General features: G+C 45.0%; 2 long non-coding RNA genes across 4 annotated transcripts; one reads left to right on the forward strand and one right to left on the reverse strand.

Moving 5' to 3' along the window:
* The first annotated feature begins 6,808 nt into the window (after positions 1–6,808).
* Positions 6,809–15,489, forward strand: LOC308572839. The gene is made up of 3 exons (XR_014001876.1): positions 6,809–7,142; positions 12,324–12,376; positions 15,359–15,489. It is a non-coding gene; the product is annotated as an uncharacterized lncRNA (long non-coding RNA).
* A 5,079-nt stretch (positions 15,490–20,568) lies between these two features.
* On the reverse strand, positions 20,569–26,844 carry LOC308572843. Of its 3 annotated transcripts, XR_014001887.1 has the most exons (4): positions 26,638–26,844; positions 24,904–25,035; positions 22,121–22,191; positions 20,569–21,221 (listed from the first exon to the last, which is right to left on the reverse strand). It is a non-coding gene; the product is annotated as an uncharacterized lncRNA (long non-coding RNA). The 3 variants fall into 3 exon arrangements; XR_014001888.1 differs by lacking the exon at positions 26,638–26,844 and having other exon boundaries at positions 24,904–25,562; XR_014001889.1 differs by lacking the exon at positions 26,638–26,844 and having other exon boundaries at positions 22,121–22,294; positions 24,904–25,562.
* Between the last annotated feature and the right edge of the window lie 598 nt (positions 26,845–27,442).

The following is a 27,442-nucleotide window of genomic DNA, read 5'->3' on the forward strand; positions in this document are numbered from 1 at the left end:
TCTTAACCTGAAGCACTATTCCTGGGTTAGCGGAGACTGTAACCTGAAGCATATGTAACCTGAGGTACTACTGTAAAAACATTTTTGTATGCAGCTTTGGGTAACGTGCACATTTTTGCAAGTGATTTCCCTGAATACGATACATTTTGCATGACTACATGCTTTTTTATCCATAATATATGCATTTTTGTACAACTGTTTGCTCTCACCACAAATTTGGAAACGTGCAAATTTTGAAGAACAGCTGTATTTTGGTTCATGCATTGGCTCAAGAAGTGCAAATGGGGCAATTGCTCATGAAAATGGAAACAAAATCACATTTCTCCCAAGAAGTGAGCCAGCAATAAATCACACAGTGCAAGTTGGAGTTAACTCTTTATTAGCAAAAAAACATGATCTGTCCAGACCTGTTGGAATATCAGGCCTAATGAGCACAGCCACTCAAGGTACCTTCAGTATGCTGATGACACAGCTCTATTCCTCCATAATGTCTGAATCAGGTGAGGCTGTGCAGTCCCTGGGCCATTGCCTGAATACAGTGGCCAACTTAAAAATGGAAAGCGTAATGCTGGTGGTCAACAAAAGAGGTTTAGAGACTCTCTCAAGGCAAATCTAAAAAAAATGTAGTATAAACACTGACAACTGGAAAACACTGGGCTGTGAGTGCTCCAACTGGAGAACAGCCTTTTCCAAAGGCGTCTTGGGTTTGGAAGACACTTGAGCTCAGTGCAAAAGGGAGAAACATGCTAAGAGGAAGGCACACTTGACAAACCCTCACCATGATTGACTCCCACCTGGAAACCTATGTCCCCACTGTGGAAGGACATGCAGCTCCAGAATAGGCCTCCACAGTCACTTACAGACTCACTGTTAAAACCGTGTTCATGGAAGACAATCTTACTTGGCTACAAGGGATCGCCAAAGAAGAAAGAAGAAGCAGTGGTGAAATGGATGAGGGAAAACAATACGAGCTTGAATCCTGACAAGACAGAGGTCCTGTGGGTGAGTCGTTCCCATGTCCAATAAATTGTTCAGTTGCCTACCCTGGATGGGGTCGCACTCCCCCCCAAGGAGCAGTTTCATAGTTTTGGAGATGCTTCTGGATCCAGAGCTGTCACTGGAAGCTGAGGTAGCCTCAGCTTTGGGGGCACTGCAGCAGGCACTGCAACTATGAAATCCAATGGAAAGTGAGAGATAGGGGCACTGGATTTTGGTATCGCCCAGGTGCCACTGAAATTGAGAGGACAAGACCCGTCGCTGCTCAGTGGCAATTATTTATTATTATTATTATTATTATTATTATTATTATTATTATTATTATTATTATTCCCCGCCCATCTGGCTAGAAATGCCTTTATCAACTGAGGCTGGTTTGACAGTGATGGCCATTCCTGTGCCATTCCTGCACCGGGAAAGCCTTGCCACAGTAGTTTGTGCATTGATTACTTCAAGAATGGATTACTGCAAGGCGCTCCATGTGGGGCTTCCCTTGCGCTTGATCCGGAAGCCGCAGTTAGTTCAGAATGCTGCAGCACAATTGCTGACAGGGGTGAGGCCTTGTCAGTACAGTGGTACCTCGGGTTAAGTACTTAATTCGTTCCGGAGGTCCGTTCTTAACCTGAAACTGTTCTTAACCAGAAGCACCACTTTAGCTAATGGGGCCTCCCGCTGCCACCGCACCGCCGGAGCACAATTTCTGTTCTCATCCTGAAGCAAAGTTCTTAACCCGAGGTACTATTTCTGGGTTAGCGGAGTCTGTAACCTGAAGCGTCTGTAACCCGAGGTACCACTGTATATGGCACCGGCGCTCAGAGATCTGCACTGGCTGCTGATATGCTACTGGGCCAAATTCAAGGAGGTGCAATTCGTTTATAAAGCCCTTGATTGCCTACAAAATCGCCTTACCCCACATGTGCCTACACAACTGCTTTGATTGGCATGATTGGCACGACTACAGGTGACACATAATACCCGTTCCACAGCGGTAAGAACGCAAATCATTTTAGTGTGACAGCACCTACATTTTGAAACTCCCTGCCTATTGAGATCAAACAGGCACTTTCACTGTATTCTTTCTAGCGCCTGCGAAAAACATTCCTGTTTAGACAAGCCTACTCAGATGCTTAGAACATTAAGGTAATTTTAATCTAATTTAGCATTTTAACTTTGGTGTATTTCAAAGTAAGGTTGAGAGATTTTCACATGTGTGTGTGTAATTAAATTTTATATTTTACAATTTGGAATACGCATTTAAACGTCCTTAAAATATCAACGACTTCCCTTCCTCTCTTTCCGTGGTTCATTCTGCATATCATAAATCCCTGCATATTTCACAAAAACTAAACCATTCAGTATTCCATTATTACATCCATCAAAACTTGTTTACACTGTTGAATTTATCTTAATGCTGCCAATGTTTTCAAGTGTACACAATTTCCCCTGGTATATTCAATAAACATTTTCCAGCCTTCTCTAAATGTACAGTGGTGCCCCGCAAGACGAATGCCTCGCAAGACGGAAAACTCGCTAGACGAAAGAGTTTTCCGTTTTGGAGGTGCTTCACAAAACGAATCTCCTATGGGCTTGCTTCGCAAGACGAAAATGTCTTGCAAGTTCCTGCGGGGTTTTTTTCCTCCCCCCCCCTTTTTTCTAAGCCGCTAAGCCACTTATCAGCTGATCCGATAAGCCGCTAAAAGCTGCTAATAGCGCTAATCCGCTAATCCTTCAATGGGCTTGCTTCGCAAGACGAAAAAACCGCTAGACGAAGAGAATCACAGAACGGATTCTTTTCGTCTTGCGAGGCACCACTGTATGTTCTTCTTGTTCTCTTATTCTATATGTTAAATCTGCAAGCTGCACATATTTTATCAGCTTAAGTGGCCCCAGCTTCCATCAGCCCCAAACAGCATGGCAAGGGTCAGGAGTGATGGGAGATGGAGACCTACAATATCTGAAGGACCACATGTTCCCCACCCTCGTTTCAGGCTTCTTAGTTGAATTCTGCACATCAGGTAGACAAACCTATTTTGAGAAGGGTGGCGAGGATGGGTTAAATTTAAGCCCAGCTTGCCTCACCCCATGTGAGACTTATACGTGATACCACAATACTATGCCACAAATCATTGTTATTTTTTCCTTCTGTGGGTTTATTTGGGACTTCAAAGGGAAACACAAATAAATCGGGAGGGGGCTGGAAGTAGAATGGCAGGACTGCTGATGCAGAAAACAAAGCTGCCCTTTCTCTGAGTAATTCTCCATGAAATTGTTCTGCGGTAGCATATCTCGAGAATTAAATGGATCAGAAGGAAGTGGAGAAAATTCGGGGGGTTTTATTTTCTTTTAATCTTGATTGCGGTTTCTTTCGAATGCTTTTGATGATTGAGGTTGGTTCTTTCAGAACCGAGGAAGGGAAGATCAGAGCAATGGAAAAAGGAAGGTGGGGGGGCGAATGCGGCCCTCCGTGACTCTCTGTCTGGCCCTCAGAATGCTCCACACCTTTCACTGTCTCTGTTTTCCACCCGAAATGTTTGTTGTTGTTGTGTTGCCTGGTTGTAAGGTATCCTTGATCTCTGATCATGCCTCTTGCTTGACTGGAGGAAGAATGGGGGAGATCTGTGTGAGTCTGTGTAGAAACAAAGGTCACAGCTGCATTTGTTGCTTCTCTGGCCTGCACCTGGCATGTGTGTGAGACACACACACACACACACACACACACACACACCAAGGCAAAGCAAGATGAAGATAAATTGAACCGTGTAATTTAAAATACTCATTTTACATCCTTAAGATATCAACGACTTCACTTCTTATCTTTCCATGGTTCGTTTTACATATCATAAATCGCTGCATATTTTACAAAAACTATACCATTCAGTATTCCTTTATTGCATCCATCAAAACTTATTTACACTGCTGAATTTATCTTAATGCTGCTGGCATTTTCAGCTGTACACAATTATTTCCCATATATCCAATTAACGTTTTCCAATCTTCTTTAAACGTAGGTTCTTCTTGTTCTCTTATTCTATACATTAAGTCTGTGAGTTGTGCATATTCTGTCAACTTAAGTTGCCATTCTTCTTTAGTTGGGACCTCGCTCGTTTTCCATTTTGGGACTAACAAAACATGGGCTGCAGTACAGTGGTACCTCGGATTAAGAACTTAATTTGTTCTGGAGGTCCGTTCTTAACCTGAAACTGTTCTTAACCTGAAGCACCACTTTAGCTAATGGGGCCTCCCGGTGCCACGGCACTGCCGCCACGTGATTTCTGTTCTCATCCTGAAGCAAAGTTCCTAACCTGAGGTACTGTTTCTGGGTTAGCAGAGTCTGTAACCTGAAGCGTCTGTAACCTGAAGCATCTGTAACCTGAGGTACCACTGTATATCTATCTGTTGGCCACTTGTGTCTAATGGAGAGAAATATACCGCCCCACCCTCCAAAGCAGCCATTTTGTGTCTGGCACCCACAGCACTTTCTCAAAATTGTAAATGTCCCCACTGGCCATGAAAGGTTGGCAAAGAATCAAAGAAAATAAAGTGGGGGGGTCCTATTCAAAGATCCTCTGCACCGCCATTTTGTTTGGCCTCGTCTCTCTTGCAGTAATGACATCCAGAATGCCTCGTGTATTTTCAGCCTTTATCCCTGCTTGTTTCCTGTGGTCAAGATATCTGCAAGGTGATATTCTAGTTTGTAATGCTCCATATTACAGTCGAAACACCATCATGGTCTCCTTGCTGGTATCATCATTATTAATTATTATTACTTCATACATTTGACTCTACAAAAATGCCTAGTAATTTGATAACATGATATCCAATTACTCGCCTGACTAGTTATTGCAAATTACTTCAAAATATTTAGGCAGTTAACTTGCTAAGTAATTGAATCACTTCTGATGTAAAGGAATGCAAAACACCAGCAATTACTTTAATTTATCAGAAGCTGTCAGTCAAATGGAAAGACTGCCTGATCACAGTTTGATCATCACGCACTTTTACCTGGTGGTATGCACCTGGAAAAATGTCTCCAGGGTTTTGCTTTTTGAACAAATGCAGGTGTCATGATACTATACCTATAGTTTTGTTTTGTTTTTTACTACTGTGCGTTTAAAAAAAAACTAATTTTACTTACTACTCTGGATTATGTTTTGCTTTTTAAGTCATTTTTGTTTTTTCCAAGTGAAAGCACACACATAATGCCTGCTTTGCACGAAATGATAAGCCAAAGAATGGCTTGCCAGGACCATAGAAATGTGCAAACTACTGGAATTTACAGCCATTTTGCTCCTCTCTGGCCCTCTTGATTAAGTTTAACATGTTTGTTGTCTGAACCTGGGCTCATGGCTAAGCTCTCTCCTCACTAATCATTGTTAGCAACATCACTTAAATAATGTGAGCATTCATTGTAAGGAGAGCTGAGCATCCTTTGTTGTTGTTTAGTCATGTCCGACTCTTTGTGACCCCATGGACCAGAGGACGCCAGGCACTCCAGTCTTCCACTGCCTCCCGCAGTTTGGTCAAACTCATGCTGGTAGCTTCAAGAACACTGTCCAACCATCTCATTCTCTGTCGTCCCCTTCTCCTTGTGCCCTCCATCTTTCCCAACATCAGGGTCTTTTCCAGGGAGTCTTCTCTTCTCATGAGGTGGCCAAAGTATTGAAGCCTCAGCTTCACGATCTGTCCTTCCAGTGAGCACTCAGGGCTGATTTCCTTCAGAATAGATAGGTTTGATCCTCTTGCAGTCCATGGGACTCTCAAGAGTCTCCTCCAGCACCATAATTCAAAAGCATCAATTCTTAGGCGATCAGCCTTCTTTATGGTCCAGCTCTCACTTCCTTACATTACTACTGGGAAAACCATAGCTTTTACTATACGGACCTTTGTTGGCAAGGTGATGTCTCTGCTTTTTAAGATGCTGTTTAATATAAGCATCCTTAAGAGACCCTTAAACCCCTCACTGAGCTACAATTCCTAGAGTCCCATTGGAAGAGAGATTGGTTATTAAACCAGACTGGGAATTGCAGCTCAGTGAGGGAAGTCTCCCAACAACTCTCAACACCCTTAAAAAATTATAATTCCCAGAATTCTTTGGGGAAAGCCATGACTATCTATCGTAGTGTTTTAAATGTATGGCATGGATGTGGCCCCAGATAAGACAGATAGTAAAGGCCACCTTGTGTACAGCAACATTTTGATCAGAGCAATTGACGAAGGCAGAAGCTGGAACATTATACTATAACAGTTTAGCATTCAGGTTTTGTTAGCCACTGTAATATGATCATTCACATACACACACACACACCCCAAAAACCATGTAAAAATTTAAAATCAGATGATCCGCTAACTATTACGGAAGATATTTTCTTAGTGGTCAGCATAAGTGTGGTGGCATAAACATTTTTTAAAAAATGAATCTGTAAAAATGACTTTAAGTTCAGTACAGATATTGACTAGGATTTTAAAAAAGTTATTAGTACAGTGGTACCTCGGGTTATATAAGCTTCAGGTTACAGACTCCACTAACCCAGAAATATCACCTTGGGTTAAGAACTTTGCTTCAGGATGAGAACAGAAATTGTGCGGCGGCGGCGGGAGGCCCCATTAGCTAAAGTGGTACCTCAGGTTAAGAACAGTTTCAGGTTAAGAACAGACCTCCAGAACAAATTAGGTTCTTAACCTGAGGTACCACTGTAGTTTAACTTAGAATAAATTCCCCCAAATTGGAAAAAAACTGTGGGTTTTTTATGAACTCTCAACACAGCCAAAGAGGGGATGGGGGTTCCAGAATGTTCTAAAGTGTTCTGTGTGTTCCCAACTGCCGGAGATATATTTTCCACAGACGCCCCTCTGTTCCAGCTCCAGGTGGCCATAGGAAGAGGGAGCTCAAGAGAGCAAGAAAAGACGGAGGCGCAAGTGAGGAGAGCACACCGAGAGGACAGGGAAGCATGCCTTGGACCACGTGTCGTGGGGATATGGTGAAGCGGCGGTACCTGTGGTGGGCTTTGGGATGGCAGTTTAGGCAACTGCTACCACTGCCCTTCCTGGGCCGAAAAGTGCACCGCAGGACCTGGCTGGGCCCAAGCGGGGAATCGGTACTGAAGATCAACCAAGCCAGGCCATGGGGACGCAGGGAGCCCCCACAGGTCAGTCACAGAAGGATGGGTGGAGATGAGACTGAGGATGCCAACCTGGCTAGCCTGCACCACTTGTGGAGATGTGTGTGTGTGTCCTTGAATTGCGTGGCGATTCCCGCTTCCCCCCAATTGGAATAAATAAAGACACAGGACACCATTGATTAAGGTTAATGGGCAAAAATTGGCCACAACTTTATTGGTTACAGGTAAGAGCGGTATTGGCTTTAGGCATTGGTCCTATCAGACTATCCAGCTTCAGACTGTTAGCATGAACACCGGAAAGGGTTAACACCAGCAGCAGGAGCCCTGGGATGCACATCACTAGGAACTCCCCCAGGGGTCACCGCTCGGGGGCGTGCTTTAGGCCCTGGCCTCCATAGGTTTCAGACGAGACAACGCCCCCCGGAATCCTTTACCAGGTTACCCTTTAATATTTGGGGGAGGTGATGGCGCTCCTCCCCCCCCCAAACACATCTACATAATAAAACCAAATCCGGAGCTGGGACAAAAAGGGGAGATCCCGGGGCCGCGCCAGGCTTAAATGTCCCAGGCCACGCCCCCAGAGCCAGCTGATTGGCTGGCTCTGGGACTGACGCGGCCCGAGGATTCCCCTGGTCGCGCGGGGCTGCAGCCAGCCCCACATGATTGTTGGGGGTGTGAGCCCGCAACACCACCTCCTCCTTATGTCGGAAGTGGCTTTCTACTCAGGGCCGTCTTAAACATATCTGGTGCCGTGGTGCAAATATCTCTCTGGCACCCACCCATCCACCCACCCATTTCCCAGAATTTTTATAAAGGGGGGGGGACTTTGGTCCAGCTGGTTCACATCATGTGGTCCAGCGCACGCTCAGCGCGGCACGTAAGTAAGAGGCGCCCGGATCATAGCTGTCAACCTTCCCTTTTTTTGTGGGAAATTCCCTTATTCCAGCACCATTTCCCACTGCTTCCCACTGCTATCCTGGATTGTTAGATATCCCGTAGACTGTCCCCAGGACAGGTGAGGCTGCTGATCCCTTACAGTGCTGCCTCGCAAGACGAAAAGAATCCGTTCTGTGATTCTCTTCGTCTAGCAGTTTTTTCGTCTTGCGAAACAAGCCCATTGAAGGATTAGCGCTATTAGCGCTATTAGCGGCTATTAGCGGCTTATCTGCTGATCGGATCAGCTGATAAGCAGCTTAGCAGCTTAGAAAAAGAGGGGGAAAGGGAAAAAAACCAGTAGGAACTCGCAAGACATTGTCGTCTTGCGAAGCAAGCCCATAGGAAATTCGTTTTGCGAAGCACCTCCAAAATGGAAAACTCTTTCGTCTAGCGAGTTTTCCGTCTTGCGAGGCATTCGTCTTGCGGGGCACCACTGTATTTTCAAATCTGAAAGTTAACAGCTATGGCCCGGATCGCAGCCCAGATGGCCTCCCATGAAGCCTCCCTCTAAGCGCCCGGTGCCCCTTACCTGCCCCCGTCCGGTGAAGTCTGCGCCACTGGAGGGCCAGCAAGCAGATCAAGTGGCTTCCCGGCTGTGCCATCCTCGCTCGGCACCGGGATCGCACAGGGCGCTTCTCTGCTTCGCTCGCAGACTCCGCAGGGAAGCACGCAGGCAGCAACATGGCCAGAGAGGAGTGCCCCACGCCTGCCCCCAATCGCACCCATCAGGCACCCAGGCAGCAGCCCTGGTGGGAGGGGACACAAAGGGGCTTCCCTGAGCCGGACGCAGCATGCTCCAATGGGTGGCTGAGAGGAGAGGAGTGGGCTGCCCCAGCGTGGGGAAGGGAGCGCGCCCTGACTCTCCTTGCCTGACACTCAGCCTGTGGCACCCTCCAAAATCTGGTGCCCTGCGCCACTAACGTCTATGGGTAAGACACCCCTGATTCTACTCAATATTGATCCAGAGCAGATTCCAAAATAAAATAAAATAATTATTATTATTATTATTATTATTATTATTATTATTATTATTTATTTATTTATTTATACCCTGCCCATCTGGCTGGGTTTCCCCAGCTACTGTGGGCGGCTTCCAACAAAATATTAAAAATACATTTAAACATCAGTCATTAAAAACTTCCCTAAACAGGGCTGCCTTCAGATGTCTTCTAAACTTCAGATAGTTGTTTGTTTCTTTGACATCTGATGGGAGGGCGTTCCACAGGGTGTATAGTTAGCAGCGTAAAAACTTAAACATGTTGCCCAAGAAATAGACCAAAGGCAATTATATTTCATCCAGCGGAGCTTTACTGCTACTGAAGGCAAATGAGCATAATTGTCACAAATCCAATACATTCAAGATTGGCACTGTCCATAAAAAATCCAGTTGCAGCAAACTTAACTTAAACTTACAATAACTTATAATAAGACTAAACCTTAACGCTATATACAGAACACCACACCAGAAGGAAAACAGTTAGAAAGAGAAAGCGAAACCCAGGCTTCTTATGGTTTCTTATTAACTTGAAGAAAACAGAGCCAGTTTAAGCTAGCTGTACTCAGCTACTCTGAAGGAATAACCCAAACATCAGGAACCTTCTGCTTGCTTCTGTCACACAGAGAAGCTTCCAGAACCCTCTTGAATTAATTAGAAAAGGAAAGATCTCTACATATCAGATCAATACTTTCTGCACTAAGAAATGCAAACTGACAGTGTGTGTGTGAAAGCTTCTCCGAGTCCTTCCCACCAAAGTCTCTTCATGTAACACAATGGTGGAGAGTCCTTCTCAGCTCGAGGTCCACATTTCCTTCTGGGCAATCTTCTGGGGGCCACATTCCAGAGCTACATTTCCCAGAGTTCAGTTCCCTGGAAGATGGACTGGTTGCAAACTTGCTTTGTGAACTGTAACTCTGCGGAGGAAATGGCGGGGTCTGCTAGCAACTCGCGGCACCCTTAGCAAGCTACAATTCCCAGGAATCTATGGGAAAGCCAGAACTTTAAAAGTGGTATAATTGTGCTGGTCCCGGGGGGAGGTTACCGTGGGGCGAGGTCCAGGACCTGAGTCGAGGGTCAGCAGACAGTCCTCCACGGGCGAAGCGGGGTCCAAAGCGGGGAGCCGGGCAAGGACAGGAACTCTGGAGGAACAGGACTGGGTGCTGGCTGAAACAGCTCTTCAACGACGTTGCTCCCACAACCTGGGACCGGGCTGACTGGCCTTTATCTTCTCTGAGGCCAGGGGCGGTCCCGGCCCCCAGGAGACCCGCCTCTCCTGGCCTTAAGGCGAGCACTCCTCCTGGGAGAAACCAGTTCCCTCCACCTCTCTGCCCTGAGCCTCTGCAGCTCAGGAGAGGCTGGAGGGTTACTGGACCCAGGGGGAGATTCGCCTTCCCCTGACAGGGCTGGGAGAGGCGCACCTGTAGGCACTGTGTCCTCAACCACCTCTGGAGCCAGGGTGGATTCACCTGGTGCCTGCTCCTGAGGATCCGGCACAGGTGCAGGCACCTCAGAATCAAGGCCCTGCCCCAGTTCAGCCGGCCCTTGAGGCGGGGACTCCTGTGCAGGCTGGGATTCCTCCGGTTCAGCCTCTGAATCGGATTCCCAGGCCATCACAATAATGATACTTTAAATGTAAGGTTCAAGTGTGGCCTTGGAGTTGTATTAAACCAAATTTAATTCAGAGTCAACACACTGAAATTAATGGCCATGGTAAAGGTAAAGGACCCCTGGACGGTTAAGTCCAGTCAGTGGTGAGTATGGGGTTGTGGCGCTCATCTTGCTACAGGCCAAGGGAGCTGGCGTTTGTCCACAGACAGCTTTCCTGGTCATGTGGCCAGCAGGACTAAACCGCTTCTGGCACAATGGAAAACCGTGACGGAAACCAGAGCGCACGGAAACACCGCTTACCTGCTCGTCACAGTGGTACCTATTTATCTACTTCCACTTTTTGGCGTTCTTTCGAACTGCTAGGTTGGCAAGAGTTGGGACAGAGCAACAGGAGCTGACCCTGTCGCACGGATTTGAACCGCTGACCTTCTGATCGGCAAGGCCAAGAGGCTCAGTGGTTTAGACCACAGCGCCACCCACGTCTCATGGCAAATGTATGGCAATCAATTCCCAATAGGTCTATTCTGAGTAAATGTTAAATGATGACTACCTTTCGTTTCCACTTCTCACATTCCTTAGGGAACAGAGGAAGCTGCCTTACACCAAGTCAGACCATTGGTCCATTTAGCTCAATGTTGCCTGAACTGACGGGCAGCAGTCTTCCAGGTATCAAACAGGGGACATTATTATTATTATTATTATTATTATTATTATTATTATTATTATTATTATTTGAATGTATGCACCACCCTATACCCAGAGGTCTCAGGGCAGTTCACAGAAAAGACCAACATGAAATCACAATATAAATAATCAAAATGAAAACAACAACCCACTAGCACCCCCGCCCCAAAAAGAGCCACGTTTTAAAAGGGCATAGGGACATTCCTAGTCTTAGCTGAAGGTAAGTGTAAAGGTAAAGGTAAAGGACCCCTAGATGGTTAAGTCCAGTCAAAGGTGACTATAGGGTTGTGGCACTCATCTCACTTTCAGGCTGAGGGAGTCAATGTTTGTTCACAGACAGCTTTCCAGGTCATGTGGCCAGCAGGACTAAAACGCTTCTGGCACAGAACACTGTGACGGAAGCCAGAGTGCATGGAAACGCTGTTTATCTTCCTGCCACAGTGCTACCTATTTATCTACTTGGTGTGCTTTTGAACTGCTAGGTTGGCAGGAGCTGGGACAGAGCAACAGGAGCTCAACCCGTTGCGCAGATTCGAACCGCCGACCTTCTGATCGGCAAGCCCAAGAGGCTCAGTGGTTTAGACCACAACACCACCAGGGATTGAACCTAATACATTCTGCATACAGAGCAGATGTTCTAGCACTGAGTCACATCCCTTCCCCAAAAGGCCCGTCCCTTGATTTTTCCAGAACATTTAGGAAATAATAGCCATCCAAACTAACTCCTTAAGAAATGATTTCAGAGATCCAACACTCCACCAGTCCACTTTGATGGAGCATAGATGGGGCCAGCTACAAATGGCTTAGATTGTTTAATGGAAAATAGTGGATGAGGTAAAGATTAGGAAAACGATATAGGGAGGGGGCACAGATTAAAGAAGGAGAAGATAGAGAGTCGGACGTTGCTGAGGTGATGAAGAGACGGTGGTTGGGATTGCAGCCAAAATTGCAAAAGAGCTAAAATGTAATTATTCTATTTTCAGGCTCAATTGTAAGAACAGTCTGACCATTAAGTTATTGATGGCACAACGGCAAGGTAGGTCATGAATTTTTCTCTCCCTTTGAAAGTGTCAGGGTGTAGAGAGAGAATGATAGCTTCTAATCTTACCCAGAAAAAACTGTGTGGTACTGTCAGCCACGTCTAGATATTTAAACTGCCACCTGCTAGGGATGGTGGAGTTGCAAGATTGCTGCACTGAGAAAAGAATTTGATTAGATAGCTCCACAAGATCCCTTCCAACTCTACAATTCTATTGTTTTATGTCTTCATATTATTCTAATTATTGCTACTACAACTACTACCTGCAAAGTCCCAGGGGAGGCTGCAACAATTTAAAATTAAAAAATGAGAAGATGAAGCCCTGAGATGTCCTTTTTATATATAACAACAGCAGCAGCATCTTCAGGTTGGTAAGATTTGTGAGGCAGGCTAGGCCCAGAGAGTATGACTGCCCCAAAGTCCCCCAGTGAGCTATAGGGTTGAGTGGGGATCCCTCAGGTCACTGGCTCCAACTCTAAGGAGTCCCTTTGAGACCCCAATAATACATCAGACTGAGCTCCTTGAAGGATAAAAATATAGTAACTAGAATAAGGTGGGAACAGGATATTTGGGAGCATGACTGGGGAGAAGCAGTTGTTGTTTAGTCGTTTAGTCGTGTCCGACTCTTTGTGACCCCATGGACCAGAGCACGCCAGGCACACCTGTCTTCCACTGCCTCCCGCAGTTTGGTCAAACTCATCGAGAACACTGTCCAACCATCTCGTCCTCTGTCATCCCCTTCTCCTTGTGCCCTCCATCTTTCCCAACATCAGGGACTTTTCCAGGGAGTCTTCTCCTCTCATGAGGGCCAAAGTATTGGAGTCTCAGCTTCAGGATCTGTCCTTCCAGTGAGCACTCAGTGCTGATTTCCTTAAGAATGGATAGGTTTGATCTTCTTGCAGTCCATGGGACTCTCAAGAGTCTCCTCCAGCACCATAATTCAAAAGCATCAATTCTTTGGCGATCAGCTTTCTTTATGGTCCAGCTCTCACTTCCATACATCACTACTGAGAAAACCATAGCTTTTACTATACAGACCTTTGTTGGCAAAGTGATGTCTCTGCTTTTTAAGATGCTGTCTAGGTTTGTCATTGCTTTTCTCCCAAGAAGCAGGCGTCTTTTAATTTTGTGGCTGCTGTCACCATCTGCAGTGATCATGGAGAAGCAGTACTGAGGTAAAAAAAACGTAGGGTTTTGGTTTGGGGCCCCAAAGGGGTCCACTACAGTCGGAGAAGACGGGTGATGTCCACACAGGGAGAGAAAGAAGCAAGCAGCTTTTTAAAAGCAAAGATCCTTTATTCAGTTGCCATCAGGTTCCCTACACGAAGGTGACAAAAGATACAAGGAACCCAAAGGTAAGTCCAGAATTTTATACAGTCACAATTGTGGGTGGTCTTATTTGTTATAAGAAAAACTTGTTCTTTTTCCCTTATGGGGTACCCAAGAGCCCGTATAGAGACCTTATGTAGGTTCCCTATCGGTAGGAGAAAATAACAGAGACCAACCAGAGAATATTGAGAAGCGAAGCAGCTAGTAAGCCTGATCTTTATTAACTGTTGCTACAGGGGGCTCCCCCCACACGCAGGAGACAGGAGGGACCCAGAACATTGGTGTGCAAGCTCTTATATAGACTTTTGAAATTGCCCACCCTGTAGCCCAAGACCACCCCCCTGAAACATCATACATACATCACAGAAGGAGGTGGTCTACAGCAGAAATCCTGTTTGCCAGGGTACCTGATAATGGTCACTGATTGCTTTTACCTGGGCAGTCTGGCTACTCTTTTGGGATGGTAAATACTCAGTTCCTGAATCCAGGTCACAGGCTCGCCCTATTCATACACAGATACGCCCTTAAGACAGGATTTGTCAGCAAAGAGACAATGGGGAGGTTTTCCCATTTCAAAACATTTGAGGTCAATTAGGGAGAAACTAATTGACCAAACTGCGGGAGGCAGTGGAAGACAGGAGTGCCTGGTGTGCTCTGGTCCATGGGGTCATGAAGAGTCGGACACGACTAAACAACAACAGGGAGAGTCAAAATGGTTTCAGGACTGATTTCCTGTACTGTTTTCAGACATGTGGTTTATACTGTATATATTTGAGACCTTAAATTCTTATAACATATTTGTCACAAATTCGTCAAATTACAAGGTAAGGGGGAGGTACATGGGTGCAGGGTGCAAAAGGGAGGTTTGGGTGCAAGATACAAGGTGGCGTGTAAATCCTATCCACATGAGTTAGGTAACACAAAGGGGCATTTGAAGAAGGCGCAGCAGAGACTGTACTTTTTGAGAATTCTAAGGAAAAACCATCTTCCGCAGAAACTGCTGCTTGCCTTCTATCACTGTGCCATTGAGAGCGTGCTCACTTATGGCTTATGTGTGTGGTACGGAAGCTGTACTACCCAGGACAGGTTGGGGTTGTGCAGAGTTGTTAAGGCAGCAGAGAGCATTGTTGGCTGCCCACTCTCCACCTTAGAGCAGATTTATGCCACAAGGTGCCATAGGAAGGCACTGGACATAGTAAAAGATCCATCGCATCCTGATCACTGTCTCTTCGAGCTCCTGCCGTCGGGACGGAGATACAGGACGATGAAGACAAGAACGAGCCGTCTTAAGAACAGCTTCTTCTCCAGAGCGATGTCGGCCCTGAATGGGAAGCCCGGACTTTGAAAGTCATCTAATCTCCCTTGCTGTATTATACTGTATTGTTTTAATTAGTGTTTTTATAGTTGTTTTGATTTTGTGTGGAGTGCCCTACCTGGGTGGATGGAGCAGCCAAGTAATTTCGTTGTCCCTGAGAGGGGGCAATGACAATAAAGATATTATTATTATTATTATTATTATTATTATTATTATTATTATTATTATTACATAGAAATCCAGGAAGAGATGGCAAATGATATGGTAATCCGTTTTTTCAAGATTAGTAATAAGGATGAGAGTGTCATCCAACAGTTGGATTTTTCTCCCTACAGGGTCAAAGGAAATGGATCTGGTCCTCTGGCACTTTACAGAAGAAGGAAGGGGAGCTGAGTGGAAGTGATTAGTTTGAGGCTAAAAACAACATTTATACTTTCATGGTTACAATAAAGTGGTGCAATTTGAATACATGGGTTCCACTTCTTATTTTCCTGAAAGTAGTTACATTCATTGAGAAGTTGAACGTATGCTGATAAGGCACAAGGATACAAAGGGGTCAGTTCCATTTGCAAAGACGCCAAATGTAACAATTGCAAAAGGGTCACCTTAGGGATTCACATTTACAAAGACACAATTATGAGAAAAATACCTAGATACAATTTAAAATTACCTGGATACAATTACAAAAGAATACTTGGATACAATTATTAAAATAGAAATAGGGTAAATTCAGGAAATAGGGTAAGAGGCAGTGAGGGGAAGAAAGAAAAATGCTTTACAGTGGTACCTCGGGTTAAGAACTTAATTCGTTCTGGAGGTCCGTCCTTAACCTGAAACTGTTCTTAACCTGAGGTACCACTTTAGCTAATGGGGCCTCCCGCTGCCGCCGCACCACCACCATGCGATTTCTGTTCTCATCCTGAAGCAAAGTTCTTAACCCAAGGTATTATTTCTGGGTTAGTGGAATCTGTAACCTGAAGCCTCTGTAACCCGAAGTACCACTGTATTTAACAGAAAGGAAAAAAGGGATTTGAAGGAGGGGAATAATGGGAGAAGTGAATTAAAAGGAGACTAAAAGGCAAAATTCAGAACAATCTCTTAGGTTGTCTTCATTTGGTTTATTTGGTCTTGGTTTTCAGCTTCATTAGCTATTTTTCTACACCAGTACTTAGACAGGAGTGCATGAGATAGTCTTCCTGTCTTTTTCTCCATTCCTTCCATTCAGCTTTTGCAAAGGTGTTTACTGGTGCTGGAAGGTTTCAGAGGCCCTGGAAGGACACAACCTCCACCCATGAACCTGACCCACCGCAAGCAGCAGCTCAGCGAATTTCATTCTCATCTGTCTGGCCTATACATCTCAGTCAGTTTGAGGCATAGGGGACTCCAGGGCAGTAGATTGCTCCCAGAGGTCATGATGGATGGATGTTTCTTGCTAAGACATTCAGCAAATGAGACCGCGGGGCCTGGCCCACAACTCAGCAGATGACAAGACCATGGAAGAGCTACTGGGTGTTGAAACATGACTATTGCTATTGTTACAAACCCTGTTCCATTCAAGTGTGGGGAGGGAAATGGAGCCATGTCCTTACCCATATCATCCACCCATCCATTAATAAATCACCATTCCCCCAAGTTTGCAATAGCATTGGCTTGACTAACAACATCATGGATGTAGGCCCTATCACAGTGGCCTTATGAACTTCTCAAGGTCTCATTATGAAGTGATTATGAAGTTTGTTTTTCTTTTGTATATAATTTCTGAAACTGCAATAAATATCTATTAAAAAAAAAACATGCGATCTTCTAAACTGCTCCATCTGGCCCTCAGGACTCTCCCTAGGCCAGTGGTTCTCAAACTGTTTTCCTCTGGGCCACACTCTCAGAATAAAAATTTTCTTGCGCCACACCAATTTTTTGTTATTGAAAAATGAGCAGAAACAGCTCCTAGCAGTGCCTGATTTATAACACTGAACACAGCTATTTTATAATACGATCGTGGACACCCAGAAAGTATAAAACAATGCAGCAACATAAGAACATGAATCATTCCCAAAATATAATTATAAATGAGCCTCTTACATATGCACCTTAGGTATGTATACAAACTCAGTGAGGGGCATGAGCTTGCTTTTGCAGGGTAATCTCGTTTATATTAGGTCTAATTTGAGATAAACAGACTTTCTTCTCATCAACACAAAGAAGCCTTTCTCTTCTCTGGTCTTTCATATTTGTCAGAGTTGAAAATCCATGCTCATGATATGTCATGGAGAATTGTAGAAGAATAGCCAATGCTTTTGAAGAGAGGTGTGCATACTATTTCTGGCTGTATATTTTTTTTAAAAAGTATTTTGATACTGTACTAATTAGCTGGAACTGACCACTACTTTCTGACTAAACTTCTAATCTCTGATGACCCTTTATTTGTAGTCCGAACCAATTTATAACAGATAAACATCAGTTCTTCACTAAACAGGGCTGCATTTGAGCAATAAAGTTGCATTTATAGCTTATTACAAATATAGTCAGCTGCAGATTAACATTAATGACAATCTTAAGAGGAATGCTAAGGATAGAGGGAATCAGTGGGAAATATAGATATTTGACTTATGCAAGATCAAAGATTTACCCATGTACCCAGTATTAAAATTTCCACATGTATGTGACATTTGGAGCCTGTATGGTGTAGTGGTTAACGTTTCAGACTAGGACCTGGTAGATGAGGGTTCAAATCCCCACTCAGGCATTGGGTGACCTTGGGCCAGTTACTGTCTCTCAACCTAACCTACTTTACAGGGTTGCTGTGAGGATAAAATGGGGAATGGAAGAGTCATAAAATCATAGAAGTGTAGAGCTGGAATGCACCCTAATATTCCTCTAGTCCAACCCTGTGCAATTCATGAATACCACCTTGAGCTTCTGGAATGAATGAAAATTTGTTTGTTTTTTCCAGTAGTGCACTGCAGCAAAATCATCCAAAAGACTGAAGACACCTTAAAACCTAACAAAAGTTATCACGGCATAAGCTTTTACAGTATACAGTCCACTGAAGTGGTCTCCAGGTCATGGACCCTTATGCCAACCTGATGCCCTCCTAACGTTTTGAACTATACCAGCTAGAGCTGATGAGAGCTGCAGTCCATAACATTTGGTGGGCACCCAGTGGGCAAAGGCTGGCTTAAAAGGTAAAGGGACCCCTGACCATTGGGTCCAGTTGTGGCCGACTCTGGGGTTGTGGCGCTCATCTCGCTTTATTGGCCAAGGGAGCCGGCGTACAGCTTAACTAAGCCGCTTCTGGCGAACCAGAGCAGTGCACGGAAACGCCGTTTACCTTCCCACTGGAGTGGTACCTATTTATCTACTTGCACTTTGACATGCTTTCGAACTGCTAGGTGGGCAGGAGCAGGGACTGAGCAACATGAGCTCACCCCATCGCGGGGATTCGAACCGCTGACCTACTGATCAGCAAGTCCTAGGCTCTGTGGTTTAACCCACAGCGCCACCCGCATCTCTAAGGCTGGCTTATGCCATAATAAAATCTACCACTTCTTAAGGGGACACAGGACTCTTGGTTTGTAATGCTTTCAAGCTATCCATTTTATCCAGTTGTCGATGCATGCATTTTAAAACTGAGAAAAGAAAATGTCCATTTCAAAAAATAAATAAATTAGGAACTACAGTGGTACCTCGGGTTAAGTACTTAATTCGTTCTGGAAATCCATTCTTAACCTGAAACTGTTCTTAAACTGAAGCACCACTTTAGCTAATGGGGCCTCCAGCTGCCGCCGCGCCGCCAGAGCACGATTTCTGTTCTCATCCTGAAGCAAAGTTCTTAACCTGGGGTACTATTTCTGGGTTAGCGGAGTCTTTAACCTGAAGCGTATGTAACCCGAGGTACCACTGTATAGAATTGCTCTTCCTTTGAAAAAGCACTGTGAGACTTATCTCAGCTGTGGCAAATTCAGCCACAGAGACCACGTCTATGACTAGGTTTTGCTAACCTCATCCGTAATCATTAGCAGTCATGGATATTGCTAGTCAAGTAGAGCAACGCTGGGCTAGCAGCAAGGGTCCTGCCACCCTTGTTTCATTTCATTACCCAGTTTAATTGCATTTTATAAAGGTTGCTGTATAGGGGAAAGCCATTACACATAACAAGCACAGTTGAATACCTTTTCTGCCTCGTCTCTGCTTGCACTTACACTTACCCCTGGTGGAATTCATTCTGCAACTTGTCCCTTGGTGAGGGACTGGCTAAGATCCTCAAACTGAGCTGAAGATGAATTTTCAGAAGCAGGGAAGTGCAAGTATCATAATTGAGATGATACACAATTCCTGTACCAACTACTGAGAATTTCTATTCCACCTTAAGGAGCAGACGTGGGATTGTTACGTGTCACATGTCTGTTTACATTCCAGCACAGTCTGCTGGGAACTTCCGTTGTGTGTATAGCTTTTGCTTTTCTCTGTCTCTCTGAGGAGAAGAAAGGGAGACGACATGTTTTCTTTGTCCTGATTTATGCTTAATAAATCTTTAGCTGTTGGTATGTTTCCACAAGCCTCACACCTGTTCTGTTTGCGCAGTATGCTCTGTTAATATAGCGTGCTCAGGCTTTTGAAGTCTGAGTCACTGATTTACGTCGCACCAGAGATCGGGGATCATCACGGCTGGAAGGGCATGATCCAGCTGGGGGCTAGCCAGCTGGCATCTCAACCCCCGAAGGATGCTGACACCAACATGCTCCCACCAAAATGTCATAAGAGCCCTTCTGGGTGAGAATTTAGTCCAGGGGTGAGGAATCTGTGGCCCTCCAGATGTAGTTGGATGCCAGCTCCCATCAACCCCAGCTAGGATGGCCAATGGTCAGGCATGATGGGATGGAAGTTCACAGGTTCCTCACTCTGATCAGCAGTGAATGAGACACCTCTGGGAAGGTCACAAGTGAGGTATGGAAGAAACGCAGACCTCCCTATTGCTGCTTCCCAGCAGCTGACCTTCAGCGTCATACTGTGTCATTAGAACTGTGTCAGTTCTAATGTGAACCAATGCCAGTGTACTGGAAGAAGCATAGATTGCCAGTGATGAAGCAACAATTCTTCAACATCAATTTCATTGGACTGGTCATGTTGTGTGGGTGCCTGATTATCGTCTTCCAAAGCAAACTACTCTACTTCAGACTTAAAAATGGAAAGTGTAATGCTGGTGGTCAACAAAAGCAGTTTAAAGACTCTCTCAAGGCATATCTAAAAAAATGTAGTAGAAACATCAACAACTGGGAAACACTGGCCTGTGAGCACTCCAGTTGGAGAACAGCCTTTACCAAAGGTGTTATGGACTTTGAAGACGCACAAACTCAGGACGAAAGGGAGAAACATGCTAAGAGGAAGGCACGTTTGGCAAACCCTCACCATGATCAACTCCCACCTGGAAACCTATGTCCCCACTGTGGAAGGACCTGCAGATCCAGAATTGGCCTCCACAGTCACTTACGGACTTACTGTTAAAACCGTGTTCTTACTCAGCTACGAGGTATCACCAAAGAAGAACTGTGTCTTCCCCGCTTTATTATTATTTAAAGGACTTGCATACTACTTTTCATCAGAAAAAGTCACATAGCAGTTTACAAAGAACAGCATGGAACAAAAGACAAGAAATTAAACAAAGGAAGCGAAACAGAGGATTAGAGGGCGTCTGCAGGCTTTTCCAATGGTGTCTCAAATATACCCAATGTCACCTAAACGTTCAGGGCCTTGGAATGTGACCCCTGTATAAATGGGGAGCTGTCTGGGTTCACACTTCTCTGAACTTTGCTGTGCTGTTCCCCAGCCAAGTAATGTGTAGAAAAGGGCATAACTAGGGTCAAGTGTGTATAAAGTGAAACTTTCAACAACCATCTGCTCAGGCTTGGGATATTTGGAATCACCCACTGAATGTCATATGCGGTCTACATGCTTCCTTTCTTCTGTGTTTACTGAAATTGTGGTGATCCAGATGTTTACTGCTTTACTTTGAGTTTTATAATGTGCATGCCAGGAATAGGGGAAGTCGCTTAATCTAGTTTTATATGGTTTTCTCCCTTTCTCCATTCCTTCTTTCTCCCTTTTCCATTTTGCTCTTCTCCTCTTCTATCTTCTCACTATCTTCTCACTGTCTTCTTTCTTTCTTTCTTTCTTTCTTTCTTTTTTGGTATGCTGTCCCTGCTGAAAGTACAATAAAGTGTTATTTACCAAAAATGCATATATTAGTGAAGATAGATACAATAAATGCATTATATTATATTCACTTGCAAAACATGTATTTTAGGCAAAGTTGCATTTAAAAAAGGTGTATATTGGATGCAATTCACACTAAATTCAAAATCAGATGTGGAACTGAACTTAAGATTGGAACAAATGAGCAACAGAGAAAAACCAAAATAGACTGGTTTGCCTATTATTGAGAGCTGGACCATACAGAAGGCTGATTGCCAAAGAATTGATGCTTTTGAATCCTGAAGCTGAGGCTCCAATACTTTGGCCACCTCATAAGAAGAGAAGACCCTAATGTTGGGAAAGATTGAGGGCACAAGGAGAAGGGAACGACAAAGGACGAGATAGTTGGACAGTGTTCTCAAAGCTACCAGCATGAGTTTGACGAAACTGCAGGAGGCAGTGGAAGACAGGAGTGCCTGGAGTGCTCTGGTCCATGGGGTCACAAAGAGTCAAACATGACTAAACGACTAAACAACAACAACAACAACTGCAGCTTAAACCTATTGACAGGTTTTGGGGTGCAAGTTCAATCTTCTCATTTGGATCAAACCGTGTCTGTGTGTGTGTGTGTGTGTGTGTGTGTGTGTGTGTGTGTGTGTGTGTGTCAGATTGTTAGCCAACATAGCCAAAACCCCAGCTATAAACTACAACATGAGCTAGAAAGAGAATTCCTCATTTAGCAATGGCACCCCAGCCTTTTCCTCCCTCTCCCCACCTCCTCTGTTTGAAAATAGGCTCACCCGCAAACAAACAAAAAGGCGATAACTTTTAGTCTGTTGCAACATCGGGACTCATTTCCAAAGTGACAGAAAGCTGAGCCAAAGGTATCATTATGCTGAGCCATATACCTTGGCAGAGTGTTGACGGCAGCTCCTGCAGAGTTCAAGTAGGCATCCATGGCAGGGAGGCCATTGTTTCTCTGAGAAGTAAACAACGGATAATGGATACCTTGCCCAAAGTCAGCTGAAAGGTAATCATTTCTGCATCCTCTGACTGGCAGGCAGATTACTAGCTTCCATACCCTTTCACAAAAGGAAAGGGAGATATAATTAATCTATTTCTTCTTAACCAAGTTAGGCAACTCGTCGTTTCTCTCTGTGTGTGGAAGCCAGCTATTAGGAGAAGGAGGGTGGCACACTCAGGGCACTTCAAACTAGTGTGCAAGCAGCAGACCTTCCCACAAAGGGCACTCATCCAACAGGACACTCTCTTGCACAGATTCCCTGTTCAAATTCCCCTCTTGCTTTCTTGATATGTTATCGGGGCAGGCCCAGGATGAAACAAACAAGTCCCACCCTGTCAAAGGCAGCCATTGCTTTCTCATCGATGGATCTTTCAACCAGCTGGACTAAACTGTTGGATTATGGCACCACCTAGTGCACCATCCTTTCCAACATGGTCAGTGTCCATCTTTGGGACCAAGCATGTTTTAGCACAGGCGGGGGAACGAGGGAGAATCCCAGGTCCTGGGAACAGATGGGGACTTGCAAGCCTCTCTATCTGACTCTTGGGACCCTCCCCAGGTCTTGCTTCATACCCACTTCCCCCCAAAAAAACAAAATTGGGGGTGGGGTTTCCTCTGGGTGAAACGCATCCTTGAACTCTGATGATGCCTCCTGCTTGCGTGGAAGGAGGATAGAGGTGTGAATGCATATGTGTAGAAACCAGCCTGCTGTAAGGTAAAGGTAAAGGGACCCCTGACCATTAGGTCCAGTCGTGACCAACTCTGGGGTTGCGGCGCTCATCTTGCTTTATTGGCCAAGAGAGCCGGCGTACAGCTTCTGGGTCATGTGACCAGCATGACTAAGCCGCTTCTGGCAAACCAGAGCAGCGCACGGAAACGCCGTTCACCTTCCCGCCAGAGCGGTACCTATTTGTCTACTTGCACTTTGATGTGTTTTCGAACTGCTAGGTGGGCAGGAGCAGGGACCGAGCAACGGGAGCTCACCCCGTCGCGGGGATTCAAACCGCTGACCTTCTGATCAGAAAGTCCTAGGCTCTGTGGTTTAACCCACAGCGCCACCTGTGTCCCCGCTGTAGAAAGCTACAAATCACATTGAGGCCTCTACCGAGTCTTGCCTCCTGCCCTACCCACCACAGGCCTATGACCTCCAGGAAGTTGCCCAGAAGGGAAAATGGCCTTTGGGTTCAAAAAGTTTCTCCACCCCAGGCCATATATACACCAATCGCTTTTCCATTATTACATCCATCAAAGATTATTTGCACTGTTGAATTATCCTAATGCTGCCAGCATTTTCAGCTGTACACAGTTATTTTCCGTATAACCAATAAACGTTTTCCAATCTTTTTTAAACGCATGTTCTTCTTGCTCTCTTATTCCACATGTTAACTCTGCAAGTTGCGCATATTTTGTCAACATAAGCTGCCACTCTTCTTTGGTTGGGACCGCGCTAACTTTCCATTTGGGGGCTAATAAAACACAGGCTGCAATTGTTTTTTTTTAATGAAATTTTTATTGGTTTTTCACAGTTTTTATGAACACAAACATTACACAATGCAAACAAACAAACAAACACATAAACAAACATGTATAATTTCGAATCCTTCTTTCTTAAACCTTACTTCACCGACTTCCCCATACCTCCCCTTTCTGCAGCCCAATTTTCAAATTTGTTTCAGCAAATCCTACCCCTTGATTTTATCACATTTTCCCTTATTCTTTTCTTTTACTTAATCTTTTACAGCTGTAATCCCCTATTTTCCAAAACCTCAACATTTTAGCATTCCGTAATTTTACAATGTTTCTTAAGATAAATTTTAAATTTCTTCCAGTCTTCATCCGCCGTCTCTTTCCCCTGGTCACGGATTCTGCCAGTCATTTCAGCCAATCCCATGTAGTCTATCACCTTCATCTGCCATTCTTCCAAGGTGGGTAGATCTTGTGTCTTCCAATACTTTGCAATGAGTATTCTTGCCGCTGTTGTAGCATACATAAAAAAAGTTCTGTCTTTCTTTGACACCAATTGGCCGACAATGCCCAAGAGAAAGGCCTCTGATTTCTTAGGGAAAGTACATTTAAGTACCTTTTTCATTTCATTATATATCATTTCCCAGAAAGCCTTAATCTTCGGGCACGTCCACCAAAGGTGGTAAAAAGTACCTTCAGTTTCTTTACATTTCCAACACTTATTATCAGGCAAATGGTAGATTTTTGCTAGCTTGACTGGGGTCATGTACCACCTACACAGGCTGCAATTGTTGCATACATAAATAACCTTTTCTGACACCTGGGGATTTCAGTCTGAGTTATCCCCAACAGAAAGGACTTGGGGGGGGAGTAATTTTAAACATTTTTTCAATTCATTGTAAATCATTTCCCAGTACTCTTTTACATTTTTACATGTCCACCACATATGAAAGAATGTTCCCTCCACCTCTTTGCACTTCCAGCACTTATCTGATTCAGTCTTGTAAATCTTAGCAAGCCTACTCAGAGTTAGAGACCACCTATGAACCATTTTCAAATAGTTCACCTTCAAAGAATAACATGCTGTAGATTTCAAGTCCACCCCAGGCCTTTGGTCTGATTTAGCAGGGCTTGTGTTGTTGTTGTTCCTATTGTTGTCATTATTGTTATATATATACTCCACCTTTCCCCCTGATAACTTACTTCACAAGTGCCTTGGAGTCCTTCCTACGGTGCTTTGGACTCCACACATCACAGTCTGAAAGATCCAGCTCCCCAGAGGCAAATCTCCCATTTCTAAGAACCTCCTTGCTCACTCTCTTGGCTGAGTTTCTCCTGTCAGCAAAATTAGGTCAACAAGCTGTCCGCATTCCTTAGGAACATAAGAAGCTGCCTTACTCTGAGTCAGAACTTCGCCTGGGGAATGACACCACCCGCCACCCCATGTTCTTCTTGTTCGGCAGACAACGCTTCACAGAACTATGATTCCCAGAGCAGATTAACGTACAATCCCCCTTCCCAGGGAACAGGGGAAATGGCTCTCCTGGAAATTCTCAGCACCCTTAATAAACTGCATTTTCTTTGGGGGAAGTCATCGGTCTTTAAAGGGCTTTAAATGTAAGATGCAAATGCAGCCCTGAAAAAAGCGCCCATCTGTGATCTAAAGGAATGACCATATCTATAGTAACTGTTTTGGATCTTAAGAGACCTTAGATCCTTCCTACGGCCACTAGCACATGGGTAGGCAAACTAAGGGCCAGGGGCCGGATCCAGCCCAATTGCCTTCTAAATCCGGCCCGCGGACAGTCCGGGAATCAGCATGTTTTTACATGAGTAGAATGTGTGCTTTTATTTAAAATGCATCTCTGTGGGGCATAGGAATTTGTTCATTTTTATTTTTATTTTCAAAATATAGTCCGGCCCTCCACAAGGTCTGAGAGACAGTGAACCAGCCCCCTGCTGAAAAAGTTTGCTGACCCCCTGCATGTGGCCCCTGAAAACTTGCCCTGAAGGGAAAGCGGACCTTGGACCGAAGAAGGTTCTACATCCCTGAATGGGAGATCTGGCTCACAAAATGACCCACAGTACGAGACTAAGGGGCATTATAAGCAAGCCCTTCTTTCCATCAGCTGCGGGGGGGGGGGGGCTGCCTCAGAGGCAGGAGTTCTGCCTGCCTGCCTGCCGTCCCCAAACTTCAGGCTCACTTGCAGTCAACTGAGCCTTGTGTCCTGTGTAACTACATGGGGAGCCCGGCTGTTGAAAGAAAACGTTACAAGAGGATTTTGTATCTTTAAACTCTGACCGTGTTTTAATTTATTTTCCCCCTGCTGCTTCCAATTCTCAGCTTGAGCGCTGGGGAATGGGGCCAGCTCAAGCAAAGGGAAGAGGGAGATGTTTGGAGGCCAAATGGAGCGCATTTGGGAAGGCCTTGTCAGGCCACCGGTTTCCTAACACCCTGGAGTGGGTTGCTGGCAATGAGATCCTTCGGCCAAACAACAGCTCAGCGTTCAGGACCCCAAAGAACTTGGTGCCCTTGTGTGCTATTTTCCTGTTTATTCTCTCCCCCTCTTTCTTCCTCTCCTCCTCCTCTCTCTTCCCCCCTCTCCCCTTCCCCCCCTTTCTCCCCTCAGGGATTGGAAATACCAGAGCTGATGTCACGAGCAGGCAGCACTCGCCAGAAATAAAATCTTGGATAAACTCACAGGCTCCAGCCAGTCCTTTTCAGCCCCTCTCTTTGCCATCTATATTCTCTTCCCCTCCCAACGCCACTTCCCAACAAGATCTCAGCCTGAGCCAACCAACTTCCTCCCCACCCTCTCAGGAGGAAGAAATATGTATTTTAAAAATTGCATTAAGGCATTTCAAGCAGTTGGTCTTAGAGGGCAGATCCCAGACCAGAAACCAGTTTTCATGTCAGAGTGTATGGACACGAGTCACCTTGGCTTGTGCCCGGTAGCTGTGGCCCAACAGGTTGGTAGACAGCAGCCTGCTCACAGGGGTGTTGGCTAAGTACTTGAAAGAATCAGGGTACAGCCCCCTGACATAAATCTGCACCAAATCTGCATATGCTAATTTATATATCTAGAGAGGTGCATATTTAAGGCAATGGATGGTTGGAGATCTCACGGGCGATGTGCTTTGCAAAATGCCTGGCAGCTCTGCAAGCAAAGGCCACAGCTTCACCATACATTTAAAGCCCTCTTATACTAAGTCCTGGCTCCTCCAAAGAATCCTGGAAACTATATTTTATTAAAGGGGGTGTGTCCATTGTTAAGGGGCCACCACTGAGAAAGCCTCTCTTGTGAGTCCCAGGGAAACCTCTAGATCTTAATGGTGGGCTCACAAGAAGGACCCTTGAGCTAGATCTTTGCATATGGGAAAAATTATTTGACCGAAGATGACTGTTTAGATAAGTTACACCCATGCTGTTCAGGCTTTGAACAAAAGGGAGTAGGTATCTAATCTTTCCTTCTCTCTTCCTGCTCCTGTTGCTTGCAGGTCTTCAGCCTTGCCAAGTGATGCCTGTTACTGCCAACCAAATGGCATATGATGGAGGCATGAGCAGAGCATGGCTCATATAAACCCCTGTGTCATCACACATCCTCTGCACGGGAATACATGCAGCCTGAATGACTCAATTTCTTCAAGTGTGGTGTTGATAACACCAAGGCTATAGAAAACTCGAACTTTTATTTGGCTGGAAAGTAGCCTATTCTACAAGTGTCCTGCCCATTACTCTTCC

The sequence above is a fragment of the Podarcis bocagei genome (assembly GCF_964188305.1).
Source record: "Podarcis bocagei genome assembly, chromosome: 14".
Classification (NCBI taxonomy): domain Eukaryota; kingdom Metazoa; phylum Chordata; class Lepidosauria; order Squamata; family Lacertidae; genus Podarcis; species Podarcis bocagei.